This window comes from Neofelis nebulosa, chromosome 12 (assembly GCF_028018385.1).
Source record: "Neofelis nebulosa isolate mNeoNeb1 chromosome 12, mNeoNeb1.pri, whole genome shotgun sequence".
Classification (NCBI taxonomy): Eukaryota; Metazoa; Chordata; class Mammalia; order Carnivora; family Felidae; genus Neofelis; species Neofelis nebulosa.
The window spans coordinates 65599125-65617095 of NC_080793.1; the positions used below are offsets into that span (position 1 = coordinate 65599125).

Consider the following 17971-nt stretch of genomic DNA (forward strand, 5'->3'; position numbering starts at 1 on the left):
AAAGGAACCAGGTAATAGAAATTTCCCCCTCAAATTCTTTAAAACAATTATCAGCATCGTTATCTTACATTATTTAATTAATGTGCTAAATTCTGTGCTAGTAAGCAATTTGCATGCGTTGTTTTTTAATCTCACAAGAATTTGATAAGCTATGTATTATTTTTTTAGTTTAATTTTTATTATTATACCCATTTTACAGAGGAGGAAACTGGGCTGGGAGAAGCTAAGTAAACTTGCCTTAGGCAAGCTCAGGGGCAGAGCCAGATTCAAAGCTACGTCAGCCTTGTTCCAGTCTGCATTTTTTAAAAAATTTTTATTTTGTTTTTATTAATTTTTTTTAATGTTTATTTATTTTTGGGACAGAGAGAGACAGAGCATGAGCAGGGGAGGGGCAGAGAGAGGGAGACACAGAATCCGAAACAGGTTCCAGGCTCTGAGCTGTCAGCACAGAGCCCGACGCGGGGCTCGAACTCACGGACCACGAGATCATGACCTGAGCCGAAGTCGGACACTTAACCAACTGAGCCACCCAGGAGCCCCATTCAGTCTGCATTCTTAATCATGGTGCTAACAGCGGTGGTTGAAGACCAAGAAACAGGTAACTGCAGAATGAGTTTCTGGAGCTCTTTCTCTTCATATTTGCTGCACTGGGAAGTCCCCCCAAACCCTTGAGAAAGCAACTGTGGCAGATCATGCAGAGACCACTGTTTGCCACCTAAGAGCAAATAGCCCAGATATCCCGGGTTCTGGATACACAGATTTCCGGAAACACTTAGTACTTATTTCAAGTTATTTTTTAAAGCAAAATAACTCACATTTGTTGTACTTTCTGGTAAATAAATGTTTTACAAACCCTAGCTCACTTAATTCGTAAAACCATCTTATAACACAGTCGGGCCTATGATCTTATTCTTCCCATTCCCCAGAGGAGGAAACCAAGACCCAGAAAGATTATTGACTGTGCCAGTAAGTGGCTGAATAGGGATTTGAACCCAGGATTTTTGCTTCCTTCATGTCTCACGCTCTTCCTATTTAGCCCACTAACGCTCATCTGTCCCTCACCCACCCCCTTCCCTGAAGCAAGCTACAGAGAAATTGTTTTCCGGAAGGAAAAACAAATAATACTAGGTTTTAAAATATTTCGAAATGGTTTTTTGGAGGTATCCAGTCCCGATAGCTAGGAAAGCTGTTGTTGAAAGCACAAAGCTGAGTGGTGTGAATTCAGCCAAAACTGGGGGAAAAATGCCATCCAGAGTTTTCACTTAGGTGGCCAAAGCTACCTACGTTTTTCTAGTAGTTTCTGGCCAAAGCCCACATCTGACAAACCGTCTTGAGCCCTGAGAAGTCTCCCGCTCGCCCACCTCCGCAGAGAACAGGATGGGTGAGGTCCAGGTAACGGGAAGCCAGCAGGGCAGGGGCCGCACTCTGACTCCAGCGCGGACGGACGCCGGGCACCCACAGGATGCCGGTTTCCACCGGTGCCAAACACGCATGAAACGCCCAGTCTTTTATTTCTCCATATTCAGGTCGGATGCAGAGCCCGTTCACCTGGACACTGAACTTTTTGGTTGAAAGCTTACCTGAAGCGAACAGGGAGTTTCTGTGCTGGGTATGTTCCCGGGGCCGTGGGTCCACGGGGGTGAGGGGAGGATGACTCAGCGGCGAACAAAGGCCTGCCTGAGTCACGCAGGGCCGCTGCTGAGGACAGCAAAGACAGCGGAGAAGAACGGCCGCAGGCCCAGGGAGGGCAGCCGCCAGAGCTGTGGGTTGTTTTCAGGAGCCACCGCTGGGCTCGGCCGGTCTGCTCCCGGGGCCGCAGGGCCGGCGACCGCCGACTTGGGGAACGTGGGGACGTGGGGACGTGAGGTCTAGCCCAGGCCGGGCGGCCTCCTGAGGCCAAAGCACTGTTAACAAGAAAGAAAAGGGGCCAGACCAGGGCAACAGCCTAAGTCAGGACAAGGGGTGAAGGTGTGAGAGCAGAGAGAGCAGGGGGAGAGCGGGATCCTGGGTGTGTGTGTGTGTACGTGTGTGTAAGAGAGAAATCCTTTGGGGGTGGGGGACAACCAGGTGAACTGGTGGCCCCTGGGAAGTGGTGGACATCACTTCCTCTCTCACCTCAGGCCAGTCCCTGCCCTGGCCACTGCATATCACCACCTCCACCCTGCCACCCCCTACCCCCCACCCCTGCAGCCTTCCTGGTCCCAAATGCCCCAGGAATCACTCAGCCCTTCATCCCTCCTAGCAAGCACCTCTTCTGTTTTCCCAGCACTGTTGAAGAAGGTTGGGACACTCTAAACAGTCCTTTGGGCACCTTCCAAAACTATACGTCTAAAAAGAAAGGGGGGTTGTAAAAGAGGCCTTTTAAAATGAGGGCTCCCTCACCTTCCTTGACTAGGAACAGACTCAAATCTCCGCAGCTCACTGCTGTTTCTCTCTTCGGAAAGATGTTCCCCCTGCCCGCCCCCCTCCCTCAGGCTGTCTGTCGGCAGGGAGGGAGGTTTGGAAAGCCTTCAGGATAAGCAACAGTGGGAACACTGCGCTTTCACCCAGAGAAGGCCACACACGGAGACAGTGCACGAAGAAACACACACACACACACACACACAAATACGTGCAAACAAAAAGAAATCTCCATTCATTCCATCTTTCAACACGAAGCAAACGCATGGCAAACATTGCAAAATCTGGGCTTGGCTGGAGGTGGCCACAGGGTCTTTAGATGGGTATTAAAGCAATTGGCAGACATTAACCCTTTGTGTGCTGTCTGTCATTTTATTCTTCACACGAGAATGGAGGGAGATACTGGGTTTTAAGAAAGCCTCAAAAACAATCAAAAGTGATGGCATCAGAGAATGCAGTTAAGGAAGAGAAGCAGGACACTAAACTGAACATTTGAATGATATTAAAATAAAATTAAAATGTTTTAAAAGTCGATGACTGCCGTATTAATTATTGCGTATTTATCCCAACTTCAGTAACCATATAAACTACCAGGAGGTGAACTCAAGTGTGGTTGTGGGATTATCTAGCTCAGGGCTTCTTAAACTTGAATATGCACACAACCCCGCTGGGGGTCTGGGGAAAATGCAGAATCTGATCTAGGAGGTTGGGAGTGGGGCCTTGCTGACAAACACCTGTGGGACAGCGGCTGCTAGCCAAGGGTACATGGGTTTTTCTCTTCTTTCCATCCTATGGTATTTTCGAATCTTCTCTAATGAACCCAGTACTTACTTTAACAATCGTGAGGATATTTTCCTTCTGGAGATAAGGTATTTGTAGATGGAGCCCAGCGCCTCATCTGACCGGATCCTGGGAGATGAGACTTCGCAACAGGAAGGGCAGTTCAGAAGCTTTGATCCTCAGCCTAGAGTAGGGGTCGCTGGGGAATCCCTGGGAAGCTTGACAAAGCGTTTGCCCCCTGGGGACTTGTCGGAATGGGGTGGGGGGAAGCTGTGTAATTGGAGCACTCCTGGACCACACACCACGCTGGTTCCCCAGGGCAGAGAGCCACCACTGCAGACACTCTGGCTCAGACTTTCCACTTAACTCTCATTCAGATCTAGGCCTGCATGTGGCTCTGGCTGCAGTGGCCTGGAGTGGCAGAATAGAAACATACCATATTTTATGTTCTCAACCAGTAAAACCCAATGTTTATATAAGGAGGGCCATTCACCCCTCACACTTTGTGTTTGTGCTAAAGAAGCCATCCCACAACTCACTTTTATATATAATTGGGAAACATAAAGAAGTGGCAGCGGCCGAGGGGTGAAGGGGTGTGGGAGGTACAGACTTTCAGTTATGGAGTGAGTCAGGAGGACCACAGGTCCAGCACAGAGAATATAGTCAAGGGGGGAAATTTGGTGTGAGCTTGTTGCTATCATAGTTGCAGACTGAGGCAAGTAACCAAACAGGACCCTGGGTTTTAGAGGTTTACAAAGTGGCACCAAGAATCTGATAGTTACAAAATACCAGATAAATGGGCATCTTGGTGAGTCTTTCCGTCAGTAGGATAATGTGAGAATAAGCCCACTGACCCAATCAAAGGAGGGACACAGAGACTCAGAGCACAGTGAAGAGAGGCTTTAATCAAGGCATTTGCAAGAGCAGGTGTCTGATGGACAGGCACACTTGGGGCAGTTACAGCAGGTAATTGATCTCCTAGCAGGCGAGTCCTCTCCTGGTTCCTCATTGGCTGAGTACTACAGAGTCACAGCCTTACCCGGAGGTCACCTATGCCCCCGAAAGGCAAAAAGTAGTCTGATTGGAATAAACATACATTCCTTGAGGTGATGCAGAGGCTTTCAGTCCCTCCTCCCTTTATCCTATGGCGCATGCTCATTGCAAAGCCCATGAAAATAAGCCCATGAAACCAAGCCTGTGAAATGGAAAGGAGAAGAACCAGGAAGTGAGGTGTGTACAGGTTTGGGACTCCATTGTAGGGGGTGGGGAGAGTTCGTACATATTTCCAGTAGGTTGTAAACCTACTGTTAACTGGCCAGCTTTTATTTAGTATTTCTAAAAATGAATCATCTTCCTTACTTCTCACAGATAAGTCAGAAGCATCACTGCCCAAAATGTTCCTCTTCTATGGAAATACAGAGAAATTGGGTTCATTCAAAATGCTGTCATAGCAGATGATAGTTACACATGGGGTGAGCATATCATAAGTATAAACTTGTGGGATCACTACGTTGTAACCCAAAACTAACATAAAATTGCATGTCAACTATACTTAATTTTTTAAAAAATATAATAAATCCAACTGCTCTGCAGTGAAATGTAACTGATGTTAAAAACAAGACAACGGGTTCAAAATGGAGTCACTTATGCCAAGCCTCACATCACCCAACCAAGACTTAATTACAGTCTCAGCTCTCCCAAAAATGAAATTTTAAACCCGTCAGTCAGGAATCACCTGATCAGCACTAGTTAGTTAAACTGCCTAATAGATCCCTGCCATCCCCTGAAGACAAGGGAAAGGAAAGAAAAAAAAACTTTGCAATAACCAACCCACTTTTTTGCCTACTATAACTTCTTGTATCTGCTCCCTTCTGTCTATTAAAGTCTTTAATTTTGCACAACAACTTGGGCTTCCTATTTACTATATTGAATTCTGCCCAGTTTGAATCATTTTTGCTCAAATGAGCCCTTAAATGAAAAAAAAATGCTGTCACAAATACAGCAATATTAGTTTAATCATCAGTAATGTGCACATTTACATTTTTTTTGTTGTCATGCTTCAAGGATAAGGAAAATGAGGTAGGTTGGTTTGTGTGCTATATTCTCTGTGTTTTATTTGATTAGTCAGGTCTCCTACAATTCAAACCAGTGTAAGAAAATGAGAATATATTGAATTATGTAACTGAAATGTCTACCTTCAGACATAGCCAGATCCAGAAACTCCAGTGAGGCCATCAGAACTTAGCCTCATTCTTTCCCTCTCAGTTCAGCTTCCCTCCATGTTGGCTGTTTTATCAGGCAGACTGGAGACAGATGCCAGGAGGTTCAGGCTTATTCTTTATCCTCTGAAACTCTAGAAAAAGAAGAATCTCTGTCGTAACAGTTCAAACATCCCCTCACTGAGTCTTATTAGGTAGGCTTGGATTACATACAGGAATCTAGACCAATCACTCCGACATGGGAAATGTATTCCTCAGGCCTGGGGTAGGTGTCCACCTCAGATCCAGACATAAATGTAGTCAGGGATTTAAGAGTGGAGAAGCATTCTGGAAAAATATGGATTCTATGATTAAAAGGAAAATATTTCTAGGCAAGAAAAAGAATGTGTCCAGTTCGGTATATAATTATCAATATACTAATATTCATAAATAGTCTTTTTTGAACTTTACAATTCAGGTTGATTAGCTGGAGCAGTGGTTCCCAAACTTCTGTATGTCTTGGTTCACATGGAAGAATTAGAATGTGTGTAGGCAGCCTGGGGTGGGGAGGAGTTGGGCTTTGGGATCCCCACGGTGGCTGCTGATCCCCTGACCAGAAGTTCCAGGCATCCCAAGTCCTGAGAGGAGCAATAACTTGTTTTGCAGTCAACTCTTGGGAACCTCTAAGTTTGGGCACAATACGGTGCTTCAGGCCAAATGTGGCCATTAAAGAAAGAAAGAAAGAAAGAAAGAAAGAAAGAAAGAACTATTGCAACACAGTTCCAGGTTTATTGCTACCTACCCTAATAACTTCCCCTCCTCACCACACCCCACCTTACCTCCAAACAATCATTTTCTGAAAGCAATTATTTATTGAGCAATTATTTATTGAGCACATGCTGTGTGCCAGACAGTTTTAGGACCCTGGAGTATATTAGTGAATAAAACAAAGATCCTCATCTGGCAGAAATTCTTTCGAGTAGATGTAGGTGGGTGGAGACAGACCATGAGTAATAAACATAATACATGAGTAAATTAAAAAGCATATTAGAAGGCTGTGTTAGGGAAAGAAAGAAAAAGTAGAGTAAAAGAAAAAGACTATTTCAAAAACAATTCAAGAAATGGCTCTGCCTCCAGTAGTTTGAGCTTTCCTTGTCTGTAAATTTCAGGAGACTTCAGGACAACGGATTTCAGTGCCCACATTTGGGCATCAGAGCATACCTGGAAGTTCTGAGCCCAGGTCTACAGAGGAAAGGAAGGGCAAGACTTTTGCTCAAGAGAAATATAGCTAGTATCAAATACCAATATGGGCAAGCCATCACAGTCTCGAGCTTCAGACCTGCAAGGGATCTTCTAGGTTAGAATCACTTGCTTGTGCTGTAGATGAGAGTAGCACCAGGCTGGTCTCTGACTCAGGGTCTTGTGTGAGGGGACACAAGTCGCAGCTGGGGACTGTATTTATTATCTCTTGTTGCATAATAGATTATCCCCAAATTCAGTGTCTTATATAAGAATGACTTGTTAAAATCGCAAAGTTTCTGTGGGTCAGGCACCTGGGCATGGTGTTAACAGGGTCCTGTTCTTCAGGGTTGACAAGGTGTTGGCTCCAACGTCACCATGAGCTTTAAACAGAGATTCTCAACTGGGGCAGGATCTACTTCCAATCTTGCTGGGTGGTTGTCTGCGGGATTCGGTTCATCCGAGGCTGCTGAGCTGAGGACCTCAGTTCCTGCCACATGGGCAGTTTCATCAAAGCCAGCAAGAGAGAGAGGGTGCTAGCCAGATGGAAGGCACAGTCTTTCGTAACCTAATCATAGAACAAGTCAGTAGGCCCAGCCTGTGCCCAGGGCAAGAATTGCATCAGGTTATGTCTACCAGGAGGTAGGAATTGTTGTGAACCATGTTCAAAGTCATCTACTCCTAGGACCCTGGGCTCTGCCTTCAGGATTTCTCTGTTATGTTTCCTTGGCCCCTCACATTCTGTTTCTACTAAATGACAGCAGTGCCAGTCCCACCACATAATTTCTTTAGTCTTGAATGCTAGGGCGTGCTTTCATTCCCTCCCTGCATCTGCTTTTCCAGGTTTCTCTTAGTGAAGTTCACCCAAGGAGGCCGCCTCACTCAGAAGCTGACCGCAACTCAGCCAGGTCCGCATGGCCAGACGACTCTCACTCAGCTGGTTTTAACTCCATTTCAAACTCCTAGCCCCAGTCAGACCCCACACCCGCCAAACCCACTGAGACACTTAGGAAGAAAGGGTTTTCCCCACAGGGAATTTGGAACAGGAAGCTTTTGTCAAACTGAGGAGTGAGGCCCCAACAGGGAGGATCAGTGGAAACATTTGGTCGGTGTTCATTGCTCTTGGGCATTTCCTGAGAGGATGGTTTCTCACGAGCTGGCAGATAAATGATAGTAATGGATGGTTCTAAATAAAGAGAATTCTAACAGCCCTGCTCCAGCCTTGTCCATACAGGCCAGATTGCATTGTAAAGAAAACACAATTGAGCTTTCCTTCTGAGATCCAAATAAGGCAATACCACAATTGATAGGGCACAGATTTGGTGGATGGCTGTAATCTCTCATGGTCCTTTCATAATGGGACATAGAGAAACACTGCACAGCACTGTGTCTGTGGCCCACAATCTAACACTATTCTGAACACATGCAAATGAAAACTTTGATGTGCTGACACACACTTCCTTTGTCCCTCCTCTTTAGTCCATTTCTTTTTTTTTAATTTTTTTTTAATGTTTATTTATTTTTGAGAGACACAGAGTTTGAGTGGGGGAGGGGCAGAGAGAGAGGGAGACACGGAATCCCAAACAGGATCCAAGCCCTAAGCTGTCAGCACAGAGCCCAACGCAGGGCTCGAATCTACAGTGAGCCCAAGTCAGATCCCCAAATGACTGAGCCACCCAGGCTCCCCTAGTCAATTTCCCATATTTTATTATATATTTTCTTTAAAATTTTTTTTAATGTTTATTTATTTTTGACAGAGAGAGAGAGAGAGACAGAGCATGAGAAGGGGAGGGGCAGAGAGAGAGGGAGACACAGAGTCGGAAGCAGGTTCCAGGCTCTGAGCTGTCAGCACAGAGCCCAACATGGGGCTCGAACTCACAGACCGTGAGATCATGACCCGAGCCAAAGTCGGATGCTCAACCGACTGAGACACCCTGGTGCCCCTATATATTTTCTTTAAAACCCCTTTTCTATTATGGCATCTACCCATAGTGGCCATTTTGAAACTCCATCTGCTAAAACATTTGGGTCATTTATGTCTTGTCTCCCTCCCTCTCCCTTCCTTCATCCTTTTTTTTTTCCTTCCTTCCCTCCCTCCTTCTCTGTCTCTCCTTCCCTCCTTCCTTCTTCCCTTTCTTCCTTCTTTCCTTCCTTCCTTCCTTTCCTTCTTTCCTTCTTTCTTGCTATGATGCCTATGCCTTTCATAACCTTGAATGGCTTTCATAAACTCAACTGACTTTTCCAAAGCAGTTTTTAAAAACTCATCTGAAGCAGAGAGGTAATGGTTATAATGTATTCCCCACAGCCCAGTGTGCTCACCAAATGTAATCCCTTGAGGGCTGGGTTCCCTTTGATTGTACAGCCTTCACCTCAAGATCACTGTGTCTGACCTTCTCGGGCAGGATGCCACTGACACATCCTCTTCTATTCTTCTTGGGGTACTCACATCTCTCCTCTTATCCTTACAGCCGGTTTTTAAAGAAGGCTTTCATTTCCACTTGGAGTCTCAAGCATGTTGACAATGTCTACTTTGGTTATTCTTTTTAAAAGATTTTTCTGTTTCTTTTTCTTTAATTACTCGTTTGTGTACATACTTTTCTTTCACTGGAAAATCGTCATTGTGTTAGCGTGCCAGAGCTGTCAAAACATAGTACCACAGACAGGGTGGCTTAAACAGGAATTTATTCCTCACAGTTCTGAAGGCTGGAAGTCTGAAATCAAGGTGTAAGCAGGATTGGTTTCCTCTGAAGCCTCTCTTCTTGGCTTGTAGATGGCTGTCTGCTCCCTCTGTCTTCACACAGTCTTCTCTTCCCTCATGTGTGTCAGTGTCCTAATCTCCTCTTCTTGTGAGAACACCAGTCAGATTGGATTAGAGCCCACCCTAATGACCTCATTTTAACTTAATCACCTTTTAAACCCGCGTCTCCAGATGCAGTTACATTCTGTGGTCCTGGAATTAGGATTTCAACAAGTGAGTTTTGTGGGTGGATATGATTCAGCCCATAATAGCCATAAAATACAAATAAACAAAAAGAAGATAAAAAATCACATAGAATCACAATTTTTGGCCTTCCAGTGGCTTCTGATTGTGCTTCGCATAAATTTTACCTCCTTATTTCAGCTACAGCTCCCTACCTGATTTGATCTCATCCCTCTCACACACCTCCTTGGTCACTCACACCCGTCACACTGGCTTGCTTGCACACGCCCAATGCCCTTTCTCCTCAGGGTCTTTGCACTTGCTCTTCCCAAATATGTGCATGTCTGATGCCTTCTGATGTCTTCTGATCATGGACTCAGCTCACCTATAGAAGATATGAGCCTTCTGTGACCCTCATCTGATGTTGCCCTCTCCTCAGGGATTCTAGAACAGAACTTCTCCACCTCAGCACTGCTGACATCTTGGGCCAGTTAGCTCTTTCTTGTGGAGGCTGTTCTGTGTATAGTAGGATGTTAGCACCATCCCTGGCTTCTACACACTAGGCAAGTTGCGACAATAGAAAATCTCCCCGGACATTTCCAAATTCTCCTTGGGGGGCAAAATTGGCCCCAGCTGAGAAGCCCTATTCTAGAGAAACAGTGTAGTGTGGTGGTGAAGTGTAGGCATGGGAGCACCAATCCTCACTCTCATCTCTGCCTCAGTTTTCTCATTTATAAAATGAGAATATTAATCATTAATGATATACTAACTCATTTTATATGAATTGGGTTAGTTAGTTTAATATGAGGTAGATTATTGTGAGGATTCAATGAGATAATATACATCAAGCGCTTGGAGCAACACCAGACCCAGAGCAGGCATTCAGTAAACTTTAGATGTGATTGTTCTCTCTCACTATCTGGATATTTTCCTATATATGTGTTTATTTATTAGTCTGTAAATGCCTCAAGGTGCCTAGAACACTGCACAGCACATAGTGAGTGCTCAATGACTATGTGATGAGTGAGGAAACAGGGGTCTGTCTGCACCAGAACAGAAAGCCATTGTCTATTGTGTTCCAGGACACACCTCAAGTGCAGATGGCACACAGCACATGGCACATAGTAGGTATTCAGTAATTATATGCGCTGATTTATAGAACATATTGAATGAATGGAGAGATTTATTGTAAACTCAGGTACATATTTCTTCAACTTGCCTTTTGTTATTGATTGCTCTTCCCATCATCCTTTTCTTTCCCCAGGAGCTTTGGAGGAAATCAGAGAACAGATTTGGCCCCTTTTCCTTCTCTGAAGGGACTCCCATGCTGAGGGGATCTTTAAGGTTCATGACTAGCTCAACGGTCTAAATCTCTGCTTGACTTCCCCTTCTCCCAGCCCTGACAACCCCCACTTACCCTGGGCTCCTCCCCATCCATCCCCACCCATGCCCAGAGCAGTGACCATCTTACCTGCTTCCTGCAGAGAGCCATGGCCTCTCCCTCCAATAGCTCACAGTGAGTCTGTTGTTACACCATCCTACCAGGAGGTGGATTCACAGTCACCCACAGAAGCACAGGAGATATCCAAGCCCCCAATGTCACTGCATGGAAGTTACCAAATACCTGTTTCACAAGCATCTCACATAGTGAAGGAAGGTTCCAGTGGACTCTTCATGATGTCCATAAGTGATGTCTGCATTCTGGTCATTAAACTGCATTAGCTCTCTGAAGCCCATCTGTAGCATAAGCAGGCCATTTTTTAGTATAAAAGTGACACCAAGCACATTCGTGTTTGTTGTATGTCAGGCATGGTTCCAGTGCTGATTGTCTCCTGTACTCCTCCAACCACACTGTAGGTTGGTTACTGTAGTAATGCCCTCACTTTATGGACAAGACACTGTCTATAAACTTCCTCCAGTTTAGGATGGCCAGCTTGTTCCTGTTTGCCCAGGACTTTCCTGGTTTCAATGCTATAAATCCCATAACCCAGGAAACCTCTCAGTCTCTGGCAAACGAGAACAGTTGGTCACCCAATTCATGTCACCCAGCCTGTAAGCAGCAGAGCTGGGATTTAAACACCTGCCCTCGTCAGTCAGGGGCCTGCAGAATCCACACTCTTAACTCCTATGGAATGTGGCTTCCAAGGTTTTGTGATGTACAGTAACCTAAGAAAACTCAATCCATCAGTTAATCAAATTCAGGAAGACCCTCTGAAATAAATCTTATTTTCATAATGACAAAAAGAAAAAAAAGGTGTATCTGCTTTACCAAACCATCAAGAGTACAGAGGAAATGAAGTTGACATTCCCCCTTGGCTAAAATTATCCAGTGTTTGCCTCAATTTTCTCCCTTGTCCTTGGCCATGAAGACCTAGTCATTCGTTTTATGATCTTGATCCAGAAGCTATCCCCATGGCTAAGAGGATGAGTCAATGATCTCACATGTTGATACTAGATGAACAGAAAACATACCTAATTTGTTTCTTCACTGCATTGCTTACTTGGCAAAAACTAAAAAAAAACTACTGTTGGGGCACTTGGGTGGCTCAGTCGGTTAACCGTCCAACTTCAGCTCAGGTTATGATCTCAACGGTTCGTGGGTTCAGGCCCTGTGTCGTGCTCTGTGCTGACAGAGCCTGCAGCCTGCTTCAGATTCTGTATCTCCCTCTCTCTCTGCCCCTCCCCCACTCAAGCTCACTCTCTCTCTCTCTATCAAAAATAAACATTAAAAAAATTTAAAAAAAATTACTGCTTAAGTATTTCCTCCAACCAACAGGATTGTTTCCTGAAGCTAATGGTACAGCTTAGAATAATAAAATAGGGATAAATAAAATAATAAAACAGTGTCAGCTGTTGGACTGAGTTTAAATCTGTCTTTAAAAAGGACAAAAAACACACACACAATTGGTTTCTCTTGATTATTATTATTTGTCTTTTACTCAGCGCATATTAAACTCATTGCAAATATGCAGCCACATACCCTGGCTTCCAGGCTTGTTCTTAAAGTAAGAATGGCATTCTTGACCTCTCTCTGATCTAAAAAATTGAACCTAAAATCTACTCAGGGGTCCTGGGCTGCTTGGCACTCTCTCTTTGGCGAACTGTTCTTCATAAATCTGATTCTTGAATAGCCCGGGAAACGGGGGAGGCATGGGTCCTTCCCAATTCTGAATGATACTGAGCTTAGCTCTTGCCTTCAACTGTCAAGGGTATTCCTGGTGTTTGAGACAATAAGAAAGCTAGGAGATTAACGAAGAACCACCCTCTTTAGGAGTTAAACTTTACAACAAGTTTCTGCAGTAGCTATGCAAGAGAACCAGCTGGGGACTTGAATACAATCCTGCCTGTCCCACCTGGAGGTTCTGATGCAGGGGTACCAAGGTGAGCCCAGGCATCTTCATCTTTAGCAAGCTCCCCAGATGACTCTGATGGGTTTTGCAGTCTCACTGGGAGAAACTCTGCCCTGAGATGCCAATTAAAGTTTGTCTCAGAAGGTGTTTTCTTAAAATCTCCCATTTAGGAAGAAATGGAAATCTAAAATGTAAAGTGTTTCCCAGATTTTCTCTTTGTTGTGAGTTTTGTGGGACACCCTCATCATGGGTGTCTGGGCAGGCAGACCATCACACCACACATTTCACATGTGCAGGTGTAGCCATCCATTGTCATTGTGGTATAATATTCCAGAATATGGCCACACCATAGTGTACATCTGAGTTGGTTCCAGCTTTGAGAAATTATGTACACTGCTACTATGAATATTTGTCTACAGTGTGAGCTTTCTTTAAAAAGGCTAAAGGTGGGGGTGCCTGGGTGGCTCAGTCGGGTAAGCGTCCGACTTTGGTTCAGGTCATGATCTCACAGTTTGTGAGTTCAAGCTCTGCATCGGGCTCTGTGCTGACAGCTTGAAGCCTGGAGCTTCGGATTCTGTGTCTCCCTCTCTCTCTGCCCCTTCCCCACTTGTGCTCTCTCTCTCTCTCTCTATCAAAAATAAATAAAATGCAAAAAAAAAAATTTTTTTTAAAGCCTAAAGGTGGTCAAAGGATGGAAAGAGCCAAATGTCCATTGGCTGATGAATGGATAAAGAAGATGTGGTATATATATTCAATGGAATATTACTCGACAATCAAAAAGAATGAAATCTTGCCAGTTGCAACAACATGGATGGAACTAGAGAGTATTATGCCAAGCAAAATAAGTCAGTTAGAGAAAGACAAATACAATATGATTTCACTCATATGTGTAATTTAAGATACAAAACAGATGAACATAAAGGAAGGGAAGCAAAAATAATATAAAAACAGAGAGGGAGACAAACCATTAGAGACTCTTAAATACAGAGAACAAACTGAGGATTGCTGGTGGGATGTTGGGTGGAGGGAAGAGCTAATGGGGTGAGGGACATTAAGGAGGACACTGGTGGGATGGGCACCACTGGGTGTTATATGTAAGTGATGAATCACTAAACTCTATTCCTGAAAAAAATATATATATGTGCATATATATTTATATATATATATATACACACACACATATATACACATATATATATATACACACATATATACACACACATATATATACACACATATATACATATATGTGTGTGTATATACATATATATACACACATTATACATATATATTATACACACATATGTGTGTATATATATATACACACATTATACATATATATGTGTGTGTGTATATATATATACACATATATATATGTATTTGATTTAAAAAAATCTTAAGAAAAAACAAAGTTATAGTGATCAAAGCAGTTTGGTACTGGCACAAAAATAGACCATAGATCAATGGAATAGAATAGAAAACCCAGAAATAAACCCACAACCATATGGCCAATTAATCTTCAGCAAAGCAGTAAAGAATATCCAATGGGAAAAAAGAGTCTCTTCAACAAATGGTGTTTGGGAAAACTGGACAGCTGCATGCAAAAGAATGAAACTGGACCACTTTCTTACACAAAAATATTCAAAATGGATTAAAGATTTAAATGTGAGATCTGAAACCATAAAAATTGTAGAAAAAAGCACAGGCAGTAAGTTCTTTGACATCAGCCTTAGCAACTTCTTTCAAGATATGTCTCCTGAGGCAGGGAAACAAAAGCAAAAAGAAACCATTGAGAGTACATCAAAATAAAAAAGTTTCTGTACAGTGAAGGAAACAATCAACAAAAATAAAAGACAACATACTGAATGGAAGAAGATATTTGCAAATGGAATATCTAATAAAGGGTTAGTATCCAAAATATATAAAGAACTTTTACAACCTAGCACTCAAAAAACAAATAATTCAATTAAAAAATGGACAGAAGACGTGAACAGACATTTCTCCAAAGAAGACATCCAGATGGCTACAGACACACAAAAATATGCTCATTATCACTCATCATCAAAGAAATGTAAATCAAAACTCCAATGAGCTATCACGTCATACTTGTCAGTATGGCTAAAATCAACAACACAAGAAACAAAAGGTGTTGGCGAGGATGTGGAGAAAAAGGAACCCTCTTGCACTGTTGGTGGGAATGCAAACTGGTGCGGCCACTGTGGAAAATAGTATGGGGCTTCCTCAAAAAAGTTAAAAATAGGGGTACCTGGCCGGCTCAGTTGGTAGAGCATGGGATTCTTGATCTCGGGGTTGTTCGGCGTAGAGATTATTTAAAACTAAAACCTTTTTTAAAAATGATTAAAAAATAAAAAGGCTAAAGGTGGAAGCCCACCTTTACAAAGGCCATCTCCAGTAAAGGCAAGGGTCAAAGACTGGTTAGAGACCAGAGACTGGGGACAAAAGACCAATAAGGCAGAGCAGGGGTCTCTGCAGAGAGGTGGACATGTCTACAACATCACCTTTTCAAAAAATGTTTATAAGGAATTCAAATAAAATGAAAAATAATTTATAAGAGACTAGCTTTAGTGTTGAGGAATGTCTGAGCTGGAAAGTTCTAGGTAATCAGTGCTCTAATTTCACAGATGTGGCCCTGTGAAGTGATTTGCCCATGGGCAAGAAGAGGTGTGAGAGAAAGAAGAACAGGACTAAATTATTTCACCAGGAAGCACTCCTTCGGAAAGGTTGGTGCAACTGTGCACAGGTGGTGGAGATCAAGCTATCTGCTGTTATTTCCTTTCTACATTTGATTTTCAATATCCCTGCATTTGAAATGTGTAGAGAAAACTGGTGTTTCAAATGTTTTTTTTCAAATGCTGTGTCTGATTCCTGCTGGCTCCATCATCTCAGCCACATCTGTGATGGAGAGAGACGTCAACAACATCACCAGGCCACAGCATCTGGGACTGAATCTAGACTGGGCCCCACTATGCAGGTGCCCACTCAGTTCCCTTATTTTGGAGGCAGTGGGGACAACCATTCAGCCATGCTCTACTTTTTTTTTTTTAAGATTTTATTTTTAACTAATATGCACCCCAGCCACACTCTACCTTAAGCATCTCTTTCTTCACACATTTGACACAAATTCAGTAGGCATTGGGCATCTATTAAGTGTGGGCACTGGGTACACAAAATGAAGATGACATGATCCTGTCCCCAAGTACTAGCAGGCCAGTGGGGAGGTGGACAGAAAATGCCCGAAAACCAGGTCATGTAATAAAGGCGAGGTGCCCACAGAGATACGATTGTAAAGTATTTGCAGTGACCTCCTTTGCGGCCATCAGACTCTGATGCCCCTGGCAGCTCCCAGCTGCCTGACCTTTAGTATCAATGCAAAACGCCAAGAGGTGGGCCACCACCAGAGGGCAGTGTGGGGATGTTGGCCTGCACATGCTCAGTTTTTTAGTTTCCCCCTCATTCTGGGGTTGAGGATTGCAAAGTGGATTTCAGCAACAGTATCAATTATAATTTTTTCTTTTTCTCTAAGAAACAGTGCATATGACTTGCACAGCAGGCTGCTATGGTTTAATTTATAGTCTGAGGGGTGCCTGGATGGCTCGGTCGGTTGAGTTTCCAACTTCCGCTCAGGTCATGATCTCACAGTTCGGGGGTTCAAGCCCCGTGTGGGGCTATGTGCTGACAGCTCAGAGCCCGGAACCTGTTTCAGATTCTATGTCTCCCTCTCTCCCTGCCTCTGCCCTGCTTGCGCTCTCTCTCTCTCTCTCTCAAAAATAAATAAACATTAAGGAAAAAAAAAAAAAATATATATATATATATATATATATATATATATACTGAAAAAAATGAAGTCCCATAACTTTCTCGTTTGGATTGCAAAATTTGTATTATCCAAACCAACATTGTCCATTGTTTTTCTCTTGCTTTTTTTTTTTTTCTTCCTGGCCCCTGAGGCATAAAGTCCTGTCTGTAACAACCATATTTAAAAGTTTTATCATCTTCATTTAAAAATGAAATAAAGCAAAATGAAAAAGTAATGTCTTTCCATTTCTTTACAGCTTAACTTAATTTGCTTTCGACCTCTGTGGACATATTGATTTTTATGACAGAAACAATGGCTTCATCAAACCACCTATGGGCAACTTGATCTAGGATTTCTCTGGTGAAGAGAAATTCCTTGGGTAAAAGAGCAACATTACTTAACAGAAAATGCTAATTCTCAAGCAAATTAATGAAAACTGTCCCTTCCGTGCCTGCCAGTTGGGTATGGAGGAAGGAACAAAGATATATGTCAGTAGCAGAGATATGTTGTGATGGGCTCATATTCTATTTTCTCTATCAATACAAGATCATTATTCCGTGATTTAAATTACAGAAGAGGGCAGGAAGGGTTGAGGCCAAGGGATTATACAATAGAGGATCCCAGCTAAGTGCTCCAGGTGAAAATTGAAAAAAAATGCAAAGTTCCTGCCAAAATGCCCTAGAGAGAAATTCCTTCCAGAACCCAAATTTGGCAAAAACTTCAACGCAGTAAAAATCACCATAGCTTGGTTTCTGATTTCATTTTCCCCTGAAACTATATGGGAGGTAGAGTGGCTCTGGCATGCCTGTTAGAGCAGAAGTGGTAAATACTAATCTTAAATTCTAACTTCTAGTTACTGTGAGGCCTTGCATAATCCATGTACTTTCCTTCCCCAAATATGTAAATGATATTTTAACAAGCGCATGGATGAAACTGGCCTGAGAGCGACTTGGAAGACAGGGGTATAGGTTTCACTTTTAGAAAATTATGGAAATTTGTCAAAGAATTCAGTTAACAAAAACTTACAGAGATACTTTGTAGTAAGGGCAAAGAATAAATGTATATTGTCTCTTTTTCCTTTCAGAAATTCCCTTTGCTTTGCAAAATAAAAAAAAAAAATAGGGTATATTTTTTAACTTAGCAAATAAGTATAATTAACCTGGATGCTTTTGCAAAAAAAAGACCAAGAGTTTTTCTTGCTTTTGTTTTACTTTTCGAAGTAGTGAACCAATAAATTTTGGTATTTGTGAGAAATTTGGTAGCAGAA

General features: G+C 43.0%; 1 long non-coding RNA gene across 1 annotated transcript; it reads right to left on the reverse strand.

Annotated features, from left to right (window-relative positions):
• Positions 1-4065: 4065 nt before the first annotated feature.
• On the reverse strand, positions 4066-9940 carry LOC131490889 (uncharacterized). Its single transcript, XR_009251250.1, has 3 exons — positions 9753-9940; positions 5376-5533; positions 4066-4375 (listed from the first exon to the last, which is right to left on the reverse strand). It is a non-coding gene; the product is annotated as an uncharacterized LOC131490889 (long non-coding RNA).
• Positions 9941-17971: the final 8031 nt, after the last annotated feature.